Here is a 9,138-nt window from a genome sequence, read left to right as displayed (position 1 = left end):
GTGTTCACGGGCCCTTGTGCACTTGTACACATACCCCCCAGAAAGAGAGGGAGGGAGGGAGGGAGGAGAGGTTGTGTAGAGGCTATTAATCTTTGCCTTGCTCCCCGTTCGCTACTTGTTTTCTTGGAGAGAGAAGATAAACTGGCAGGAGCAACTGCAAAGCAGAGAAGCAGCCGAGACGGGAGGCAGGAGCGGTGCCAGAGCCCAGACCTTAGTGGGTACCCGGCAACACCAGCTCCTGCTGCCAGCCCTGGAAATGTACCTGAGGCACTTTCTTCCAGGAGAAACAGTGCATCTTTATGCCTTCAGCATCCATGAGCCAATGGTCACCCCATACTGAGGAAAGAGAAGCAACTTAGCTTAGGCTGGAGGCTGATGGTTTGCAGCCATGATGGAAAAAGCAGAGGGCTGGCATGGCACATTCAGCTGCTTTCAAAGTGCTCACCAACCATTTCTGAAAACTCCACGTGCTTTTTTACCATAATTATTCTTGTTTTTCCCAAGCCACCAACGCTTTTCACATTAAGCAGGTTGACATTCTCTCAGCTGACAGACCACAATCTGTGTGATGGTTTCAAGTGGCCTGCAAAGATGTTTTAGTATTTTTGAAAGCCCCTCTCTTCCCAGCTCAAGAAGTAGCACCACCGTTTCCAAACTCTTGGAATGATTTGCTCTCCAGATTCTGATTTAAAACATGTTAAACATTACCAGTATACGTATATTATAGTACATATTAAAGTTCTTTAAATGCTGTTTCGAACAGCTATAAAATATTTTTAAACTGTGGCCACATCTGCAGTGCAAAACTCAACGCATCTTAAGAAAGAAAGTTTCCTTTCAAAGAAACCTGGGAAATACTTATTTCTTAATTTATGCCAACCTTTTTGGGGGAAAATGGCACTTAGCCTGTCTTTTTGTCACTTAACTGGCCTATTGTACATTACAATTTTTGTCCCTGTTTGCCAAAGAGCTCAGGTAGTGCACATGCTCTCAACAATCCTGTCAGGTAGGTTAGGCTGAAAGAGAAAATGACTAGCTCAAATTCATCCAGCAATTACCGTATTTTTCATGCTAAAAGACGCACCTGACCATAAGACACACCTAGTTTTTAGAGGAGGGATCCATGGAAAGCTTCCTGATAATCACAGGCACATTCCCCATCACTTCTCCATGGGCTTCATTAAAAGACGGGTTGCCATTTGAAAACACACACCAACCTGTGATTAACAGCTCTCACCTGCGCCAGAGGAATGGGGCGGAGCAGGGCGTGCCGAGCGCGTGCCGGCCAGGTGTGGTGCAGTCGGGCCGGCAACATGCCGGTGTTGGTCTTCCAGGCGGCACGGCGGTGGCAGGTCTTCCCGGGCGGTGGGGGTGAGCAGTCCGTCCCTCCGTGCGGCCAGTGGGTTAAAGCCCGTGGCTCTTCCTCCTCCGCACGCCTCCCCCTGAGCGGCACAGCTCTCACCTGCGCTGGAGGGCGGGGATGGAGCAGGGCATGCCAAGCGCGTGCCGGCCAGGTGGTGCCACGTGGTGCAGGCGGGCCGGCAGCCTCCCGGGCGTCGGGCACACACACATTCACTCTATAAGACATACAGACATTTCCCCTTACTTTTGAGGGGGAAAAAAGTGCGTCTTATAGAGCGAAAAATACGGTAAGTGGGGATTTGAATGTGGGTCTCAGTGGTCATCTCGAGACATTTTACCACATCTTAGAATCACCTCAAATCCCTTGTGAAATCAACTGTTCCCAGATAACTTTTCTTAGGAGGCATGGATGTTCAATTGGTTAGAGACTCGTTAGAAGTAGCACAGGTATACCATGAATGTGAGTTGTCAGTCTTGCAAACTACACATCTGAAGTGCTTCAGCTGCTCTAGTGTGAACACAGCGTCGAGCAGCCTTCCCCAACCTGGTATTCTGCTGATGTGTTGACCTACAGCTTCCAGAATCCCCCAGCCAGGAAGCATGATCCAACACGCCTGGAGGGCACCAGGTTGCAGAAGCCTGGTGCAGTGCTTCTATGCCATTACCCAATAGCCACTAGAACATCAGACTAGAACTCACGAGGCCTGGTCTGCTCTGTGAACATTTCTGTAAAATGATCCCAAGCAATTCATACTTCTCATCTGTAAAAGGAGATGAAAGGTGGCCTGCCTCACAAGATTGTTAGCAAGGTAACAAAACAGGATTGTTCAAGTCTGCACAGTTATGATCATAGTTAGGTCAACACATAACCCCTCAACACACACACACACACACACACACACACACACACACACACACACAGCCGTTTACATTGCAACTCAGTTTGCAATAAGAGTGTGAGACGTTTGGAATGTTCCAGACCAGCCCCACCATCCCAGCAGATTTGTGTGCTCTTCCTCCAGTTTCAACAACAGGGACGGACAGGCAGAGTCCCGGCTTCCAAGCTGCAGAGACACCCACCTTTTCCTCTAGCCTCTAATTTCCCCCATCCCCATTAGTTACCTCCGTGGGTTGGTTGGTCTGTCTGGCGTTTGCTCTGTATGTGTAAACTCCCTCCTTGGATAAATCCCCAAACAGTTGGAATAAACACCCTCTTCTTGTGTAAATATATAAATATAAATATTATATATGAAACCAAACATGGTTTGGGAGCAAATGCCCCTGTGTCTGAGAAGCTTGTGACTTGAGTGATATCTGTCTGTCTGTCCTTTCTCTACATCCATGTGTCTCCTTTCTGCATTTCCCCATCTGTTCCCTCTGCTCAGCTTCATGATCCAAGTTGCTTTCATATATTTTCTATCTTTTAAATGTATTTATTAAAATATGTCTACTCCACCTTTCCATTGCAAAAAGGGACTCCCTGGCCAGGCTAACCTGTTCCAAGGCCTGCCCACCCATTAGGGAAAGTGAGCCAGACGCTGGGAGGCGGCCACATTCATGCCGCAAGTGTGGGTCCTGCAACCTGCCCCATGCCCCCTAACCTGGTTTGCCATCTTCAGATGTGGCAGAGGGTGCCGTCCAGTTTCCACTGCCTAAGAAAGCTTCCACTGCCGTTCTAATGTGCTTTTGTCCGTGCCGTCTCAGCAACAAAACAACTCTCGCTCTGAATTATATTGCTGAAATGAAGAAAGCTAGGGGAGCGCAGGAGCGCGGCTGAGCCAACAGATTTTGCTACCTAAGGCGAAGGACATGGTGGGGCTCTCCCCACCCACCCACCCACCCACAATTCCACGTGCAGAAGGTGACTGCACCAGCAGTTGAATCGGGGTTCAGCACTGGCAAGGCTTCGCCTCCACCAAAGCGCTTGGAAGCAGCCGGCTGGCTTGAGAGGTGCAGGGCAGGCACGTGGCACACAACACCACCCTACACCAGCTTGGCGGTGCCACCTCCTGCCCCCCACCCCCACCCCCCCAGCATCTGCTGCCTGAAGTGGCAGCTTCACTCTGGCAAATGATGGAGCCATCCCTGACCAGGGAGCGAGTTTCTGAGCAGAAACAGAACAGATTCCTGGACTCAGAATTCTTTCTCCTTAAAGGCTGGGTCCACCATCTGCCTTCTGCAAGACGAATGGACTGTCTTTGAGAGCAAGGGTTCTGCTTGCAGAAATCCCTCTGCCTGATTTTGGGGGACCTTCCCCGCTTCTCCCCGTCACTGCTCACCCCACTCAGCAGGGTCCCTCTGGGGAGCATTTCCAGGGGAGTGGAGGCTCTGCTCTGGCAAGGAGAGGGCAAAGATGGCCATTTCCATCAGCTGAGCCAGAGTTAATCTGGATCCAGCCTGTGCATATGCCCTTTGCACCAGGCCCCGTTGTGTGGGTGGAAAGGATGAAACCACATCCCGCAGCTCTGCTCACCTTGGACCCGATGGAGAAATAGGCTCAGCTGTTAGGCAGCTCTGTGGACATGCTGGCAGCTGAAGCCACAAAGTTCTGTTTGGGGGTTCTCTCTCCAAGCAATTATGATTCCACAGAGAGTGAGCAGCACTCCTCTGGTCCCATCCTGTCGGTAAAGGAAAGGTCTGCAGAAAGTACGCAGAGCCTCCTGTGACTGGGACCCCTCCCGGGTGATCAGGGCTTTGCTCCAGTTTGCACACTGGTCAGGAATGTTTCCTAGCCGAGGGGATCCTTAGCTGCACTGACAGTCGGAAGTAATTATGCATTTAAGCTGCCCTTTCTATCTTAATCGATATTCTGGTGGGAAACAACAGGAGGATTACAAATAGATCACCTTCCGCTGACCTACAGTAATTTCCATGAGTGGGAAAGGAGTCTGTGCATGAAAAGCCTCATCGGGAAGCACCCAAGATGCATTCCCTGCTACCTCATGGTATTTAATGTCTAGATATCTGGAGAGGAGGGTGAATAATGATCATACACAAAAGGACAAAGAAGTAACTTATTGATTTGAGACATAACAGAGCAAGTTCTTCTTCACACAGACAACTTTCCCACCTAAAGTAATTGACCCACTGTATCCACTATTGGTTTCATCACAGAATTGAAATCAGAGCAGTATAGAAAGTCGTGTCCTTTCCTGCTTTTTCACTACATAACCTCCAGGTGGCAGTGTGACATAGAAGAACAGCACAACTGCCCCAATGGAAATGGAGTTTTCTTTTGCTCACCTTAAAACTGCATTCTCCCTGCTTTGGGAGAAAAAATAGCTGAAACTGCTATTAAATCAAGAAGTGATTTAAATCAAGAAGTGAAACTAGAGGGCCACTATGTCACCTGAAGTGCCCATAAACAATCATAACTAATCAAAGGTGAGCACACAGTAAATACCTTGTGGAGCACAATGACTTTCACAAATCATCAGCATCTGTTTACTGAAATGCCTGTTTCAACAGGCGCAGATGGTCACAGACTTAGATGGTAGCTTTAATGCTAACTAGCATTAGTCCAGCCTAAGGACCAAATCCATTTTGGAGAACCGACTGGGGGCCATATTCTAGTCATGGGCTGGACAAAAAATACTAGCAAGTTTTAGCTAACGCTGTTACTACCACCTGGACCTTAGGTGAGACAGTGTGGCCTTTTAGAATAAGAAGGAAATGTACAAAATCTGGAAAATCACCAAATAATTGATAGCTAGGGGCTAGAAGAAGAGGACATGGCTTTCTGGGGAACCCTAGCCATTTTTAGATTGGTCTCTGTGGAGGTCTTCACCCCCAAGGGAAATTAGACAAATCTACGGAGGAGGAAGACCTAGGAATTCCTAATCAAGCCTCCATGTCCAGTCATGGCATATCACTGAATATTTGTTGCTAGCAAGAGTGGGGTGGCATCCCAGCACTGGCTTCTAAGCCTTGCCTGCAGGATTCTCAGAGGCATTTGTTTCCCACAGCTGGGCAGGATGAGGCACCTGCACGAGGTGGCAAAGCTGGGAGGGCAATGAAGTGTGCTGTCCCCACACCTACCTGTGCAGCCCAGCCTGGAGCCCACCATCACCTCCAGGGGGTGTCCAAAGAGCCCCACCAGCCACTTTCCCATGCTGGCATTTGCAGCCAGTGGGACAGAGGAAAGCAGCCGCCAGCCCTCCGTTGCATCTTGTGAGATCTCGGCACACGGCCACCAGGGAGCCGTGTTTCCATCTGCTGCCCGTCCCACACCCATCCCAGGCTGGGGCTGGGGCTGGGGCTGGGGCTGGGGCTGGAAAGGAAGGAGGGCTCCCCCATGGTGGAACACTTCATTTTTGTTTTTGGTCGCAACAGTGCCTCTGGTGGACCTGATGGAGCATTCACCTGGCGATGCGGGTGAACCTTGTACTCTTACCTAGCTGGCCAGGTGTTTCCAGAGTGCAGCGAGGATATCCAGGAATTTATTTATTTATTATTTTATTTATTAAAACATTTTTATGCCGCCCCATTCGCCGAAGCCTCGGGGCGGCTCACATCATTAAATTTAGCGGCTATATCGTTTGAAACTCAGTATTTCATGATCTTACAGCACTTCCTCCACCGCCACACAACTCCTTACTCTCTAGGTAGTAACTCACTTCACAGTGAGCTCAACCAGCCCTGCTGAATTGCGGGGAGAGGGTCACTCATCCTGCTGAGTGGGGTGCTGGCACTTGCCCCAAAATCTTGTCTTGCTGGTACTATCAGGGTTTCTTAAGACCAAGAAATTGCAGCCCTTGGAAGGAAAATGGCTCTGTACGCAGCGCACTCTAACCTAGAGGACCCCCATGCAGCTCAAAGGGAAAAACACAGGGCTCCCCCATGCAAGGCTGCCAGATTTAGAACCGGTTCTGGTTAACAGCCATCTCTTTAAGAGAAGGGTGTTGGATCTCAGTTCGGGGGGGCGTATCCTGCCTGCCTACAGTCCCACCCCCTGCCCCCACCAGTATGGGAGTTCCCTGGCATTTCCCCAACTTTCCTCATTTTAAGGGGTGCCAATGCTTTTCCTAATTGCTGGCAGAAAGAGCTTAAAGCTATCATAAGCTGGTATTTTTTCTGTTTCGCCTATTTTTGACCCATCTGCTTTTGCCTTGGGTCCCACCCACCACTGAAGCACAGCCCCTGAAAAGCATCTCCAAAACTGAATTCATTACATTGAGAGAGAACTGACAGCTCAGCTTTAACAAGAGTGCCATCTGGACCAGCGGATCATGTTTATAGCCTTGCCACAAAGAACACACTTGCTAATTTCTGGGTAGCCAGTCCTCTGTTCAAGGGGCAGGAGCAGGTTGCATTTTTCCGTGGCCAGCCGGCAACCTTATCTGTACGCTGGAGGGGAGTGGGGGTTTGCACGTGGCTGGCCAGCATCAGTAGGATTAAGCCAGAAATAGACAGTTGGCCAGAGGATTAGAAGGCTGGGGAGGGAGGAGGGAGAATGGGGGAGAGGTTCAGGGAGGGCAGATCGCAGAAGAGAAAAGGAAGCGCTGGGGATCAGCTAGTCTGTGGCATGGCCCTTCCTCACAGCTCCGCTGCCATCTCTTCTTCCCACCTGTGGCTGGCTGTTCAGGATCACCTGGATTTCTGCTGTGCTTGCACTGGCACAGGTGCAAACAGCGCCGGAAGAGTCCCCAGGGAGCAAGAGCAAATGGAGAATTGCCAGGATCGGCAAGGATGTGGGAGAGGGTCATGCCTTCGGATGGATCTCGGGGAAGCTGCTTTGACAACAGAGCCTAGCCGGTCTCCACTTCCAAGGTTGACACAAGATGCATCTTTACTCAGAAGTCCTGCAATCTGAGCTTAAAGTTCTTACTATTCCTATCATTTCACAATTACCTTCTCTATAGATTACCAGTTTACACCCCCTATAAACCCCATCCAGAATGGCCAACAGTCAGGAATTCTGGGAGTTGTAGTTCAAAAAGTCTGGTAGATACTGGTTTGCCATCTTCAGAGTGTGGGAATGTATTTCATATAAGAGGACTAGATCCCTGCCCCAAGGTGCTTACAATCTAAAATTAGGCACAGGTTAGACTGCAGGGGAGGAGAAGGGGAGCAGAGGCAGGGGGCAAACAGGAAGACTGTGTGCTTCTTTCCATTCCAAATCCTTTGACTTTATTTCACGAAGTGGTAGGAAATAGAAAGTGGGTGTGTTGAATGTTTGAAACACTGAAGAAGAATCTGAAAGGAGCAAGAGAAATAGCATCAGCCAGTGTTCCAGTAAGGCCTTTTAGGCAAGCAAGAGGGAAAGGAAAGCTCATTTGAAGTGTTACCAGCCTTTCTTCCCATAAAACTCCTGCGTGGTGCATTTCATGGATTCACTCCTGGCTGGAACCAAGGCTGTGTCACCAGATCATCACTAAAACAGGGAAAGCTTCACCTTCTGGACTTCTGCCTGACAGCATGCTATTAAAAGCATGGAGCAAAGTCTGTAGATATCTTATTTCTTTCATAGAAGATCTTTTCCTTCTCTACTTCGGAGCAACCTCTCAGTCAGATCAGGTATAGTTGGGCCTCCACATTCACAGGTGCACAGGACCACCATGAAAGTGGAAAACTGCTATTATTTCTGCTCTCTCTAGCCCCTGCTCCCACCCAAACTCACCAGCACCTCCTCTTTGGAGTAAGGAAATGCAGGAGAGATTTTTCTCTCTGCATGGGCAGGGCAGGAAGGCCCGCCTCTCTACCCTTTCACTTCTATGGTGATGCCTTGTAAACTCTTTAAAAATTATTTGTGAAAAAAATGCCTAGGTGCGGAGGAAATAAGGGGGCAGCCTCCCATAGCCCACTTGGGTTACAGGTGCGGTCACCTTTGCGGTCACCGGTCCAGGTGTTAAATGCTGATTGGCAACAGTTCTTATGACACTTTATGTTTAAACTTGAATTGGGCTGGACAGTCTTTGAAACAGAGGACTGCCCTGTGTAAAAGAAGACACATGGCCACCCTAGCACTGGGCGACATGCTGTTATTGTTTCTCCCCTCCCAGTGCACTAGTTTCCTGTGTGCCATTACCCTTTGCAGGGCCTGGGGGTATATTTGGCTCCTTGCCTTTTGCCTTTGGCTCTGTCCCATCACTGAAAAGCAGCTTGCTGAGAGCTTCTCTGGGGCTGAACTGGACACTCAACCTGAGAAAGGGTCCCCACTCCTGATTTAGGATATTGGCCATGTCAGAATCCCAGAATCTCAATTTGAGAAGAGGGAATAAAACTCGGGCTCGTGGGAAAGACCAAGCGTCCAGACCATCTGAGGCTTTATTGTTTTACCCCCAAGGTTCCCGTGGTACTCAGGATAATGCATGCATTGCCGGGCAGGCAGAGCTGAACTCTGCTGCAAAGCTTCAATACCATTGCAGGGCATTTATAGGTACACAGGTACAGGGCAATTGATGACAGAATGCAGAGATTACAATAAGATTCTGAGGTCATCACATACAGAACAGATAAAGAAATGTCAGTCAATCACACTGCAACAATGAGATCACAATATTTCTAATTGTCTGTATTGACACTTTAGTTGAGTAACTTGAACCCATCTCCAGTTCTGCTCAGACAGGCAAATTCAAGCTACTAGAAACTATTCATGATAAGCTCAGACCCTTATCTGGACTCTAAACATTCTGCATGATCAGGGCACATGAAGCCCTCTGGGCTATCAAAAGACTATTGTAAACTGAATTCCAACAATGACTATTTACAATGTATATTTGGGCTAAAATGGCCTACTGTAGCCTACAGCTAAAGGTGAGAGAAAGGAGCAGGGGG

This window comes from Varanus komodoensis, unplaced genomic scaffold, assembly GCF_004798865.1.
Source record: "Varanus komodoensis strain SLA01 unplaced genomic scaffold, ASM479886v1 scaffold53, whole genome shotgun sequence".
Classification (NCBI taxonomy): Eukaryota; Metazoa; Chordata; class Lepidosauria; order Squamata; family Varanidae; genus Varanus; species Varanus komodoensis.
Note: the sequence above shows the minus strand (reverse complement) of the source record.